Genomic DNA, 3,266 nt, shown 5'->3' with positions numbered 1-3,266 from the left:
TATTAAAAATCTTGGCCGGGTGTGGTGGCTCACGCCTGTAACCCCAGCACTTTGGGAGGCCGAGGCGGGCAGATCACAAGGTCAGGAGTTTCAGACCAGCCTGGCCAACATGATGAAACCCCCTCTCTACTAAAAATACAAAAAATAGCTGCGCATGGTAGCAGGCGCCTGTACTCCTAGCTACTCGGGAGGCCAAGGCAAGAGAATCGTTTGAACCCAGGAAGCAGAGGTTACAGTAAGCCGAGATCGCACAACTGGCCTCCAGCCTGGGTAACAAGACGAGACTCCATCTCAAAAAAAAAACTTGGTTTCTGTGAAATAAACTGTCAGAGGCAATAAATAAAATTCAGCAAAGCTGTGGGATACAAAATCAATATACAAAAAATAGTTGTATTTCTATAAACTAGCTGAAGAAGAAATCAAGACAACAGTATCATTTATGATAGCATCAAAAGAATACTTAGAAACCAACTTAACCAAGGAAATGAAAAACCTGTACAGTGAAAACTATAAACATTGCAGAAAGATATTAAACATGACACAAATAAATGAAAAGACATCATATGTTTATGGACTGAAGATAAAACCTTGTCAAGATGCCGTTGTTATCTATAGTCATCTATGGATTCAATAAAATCCCTATAAAAATCCCAGTATTTGCAAAAATAGAAAAACCTATTCTAAAATACAGATGAAGTCTTAAAAAAAACCCAAGTAGCCAAATCAATCTTAAAAAATGAACAGTTAGAGAACTAAGACCTCTTGGTTTCAAACTTACTGCAGTGCTTCAGTACCCAAAATAATGTTGCGCCAGCATAGAGACAGACATAAAGACCAATGCAACAGAAATAAAGAACCAAAAAATATGGTCATGATTTTCAACAAAGGAGCCAACACTATTCAATGGGGAAAGGACAGTATTTTTTAAATGATGTTAGAAAAAAATAGATATTTACATGGAAAAGAATGAAGTTGGACCCTTACTTTACACCATATAAAAAACTTATTCAAAATGGACCAAACATCTAATTCTAAGAGCTAAAACTATAAAACCCTTAGAAGAAAACATAGGGCAAAATTTCCGTAACATAGAATCTGGCAATAATTTCTTGGCTATGACAGTGAAAGCACAGACAATGACAAACAACGAAAATACATAAAAAACTTCACCAAAGTTAAAAACTTGTATGTGTCTGAGGATACAATCAATAGACTGAAAATACAATTCACAGAGCGGGGAGAAAATATCCACACATTATATATCTGATAAGTAATCAATATCCAGGCTATATAAAGGCCTCAGCAACAACAACAAAATAATCAAATTTAAACATAAGCAAAGCTTTTAAAATATACATTCCTTTACAGAAGATATACAATTGTATGTGTCTGAGGATACAATCAATAGACTGAAAATACCATTCACAGAGCGGGGAGAAAATATCCACACATTATATATCTGATAAGTAATCAATATCCAGGCTATATAAAGGCCTCAGCAACAACAACAAAATAATCAAATTTAAACATAAGCAAAGCTTTTAAAATATACATTCCTTTACAGAAGATATACAATTGTATGTGTCTGAGGATACAATCAATAGACTGAAAATACCATTCACAGAGCGGGGAGAAAATATCCACACATTATATATCTGATAAGTAATCAATATCCAGGCTATATAAAGGCCTCAGCAACAACAACAAAATAATCAAATTTAAACATAAGCAAAGCTTTTAAAATATACATTCCTTTACAGAAGATATACAATTGTATGTGTCTGAGGATACAATCAATAGACTGAAAATACCATTCACAGAGCGGGGAGAAAATATCCACACATTATATATCTGATAAGTAATCAATATCCAGGCTATATAAAGGCCTCAGCAACAACAACAAAATAATCAAATTTAAACATAAGCAAAGCTTTTAAAATATACATTCCTTTACAGAAGATATACAATTGTATGTGTCTGAGGATACAATCAATAGACTGAAAATACCATTCACAGAGCGGGGAGAAAATATCCACACATTATATATCTGATAAGTAATCAATATCCAGGCTATATAAAGGCCTCAGCAACAACAACAAAATAATCAAATTTAAACATAAGCAAAGCTTTTAAAATATACATTCCTTTACAGAAGATATACAAATGACCACTAAGCACAGGATAAAGTGCTCAGCATCACTAATCATGAAAATGCAAATCAAAACCACAATGCAATACCAACTGACACATATAAGTATGGCTACCATCAAAAAAAACCAACAACAAACCAAAACAAACAACAAAAACCCAGAAAACAGCAAATGCTGGATGTGGAGAAGTCAGAATTCTTGCACACTGCTGGTGGGAAAGTAAGATGGCACAGCCACTGTGGAGAACAGTAATCAGCATACAATCCAGTAATTCCACTTCTGGGTATACACCCAAAAGAATTGAAAGTGGGAATTTGCATAGATACCCATGTTTATAGCAGCATTCACAGTAGCCAAAGGGTAGAAAAAGCCCAGATGTCCATCTACAGATGAATGGATGGATAAGCAAATATGGTCAATACACACAAAAAGTGTATTATTCAGTGTTAAAAAAAAAGAAATTCTAACACATCCTACAACACAGATAAACTTTGAAAAGAGTATGCTAAATACAATAAGCCAGACACAAAAAAAAGCAAATACCATACGCTTCCATTTTTATGACGTAGCTAGAGCAGTTAAATTCATAGACACAAAAAGCAGGATTGTGGTTGCCAGGGAGTGGGGGGAAGGGAAACGGGGAGCTATTGTTCCATGGATACAGAGTTTCACTTTGGGATAAAACATGTTTGGAAATGGAAAGTAGTGATAGTTGCAAAACAATGTATTTGTACTTAATACCACTGAAGTATACACCTCAAAATGGTTAAAATAGTAAGTTTTCTATTACACATATTTTACCACAGTTAAAAAAAAAAAAAAAATGAAAATGTTCTAAAAGTGAATGATATTGATGGTTGCAGAACATTGTGCATGTACTTAATGTCACTGAATCGTGCATCTAAATGGTTAAAATAGTAAGTTTTCTATTACACATATTTTACCACAGTTAAAAAAAAAAAAAAAAAGCAAATATTTTAAAATCTACATTTTTCTTTGAACTGTTTCTTTACATCCTTTGTCCATTTTTCAATATGGTTTCTGGTCTTTTAATAATTTAGGATAGCTTTATATATATATTATATATACAATATACTGTATATGTTATATACTGTA

Source organism: Colobus angolensis, unplaced genomic scaffold, assembly GCF_000951035.1.
Source record: "Colobus angolensis palliatus isolate OR3802 unplaced genomic scaffold, Cang.pa_1.0 Scaffold40, whole genome shotgun sequence".
Taxonomy (NCBI): domain Eukaryota; kingdom Metazoa; phylum Chordata; class Mammalia; order Primates; family Cercopithecidae; genus Colobus; species Colobus angolensis.
The sequence above is the reverse complement of the archived record's forward strand: the minus strand, read 5'-3'. Positions refer to the sequence as shown.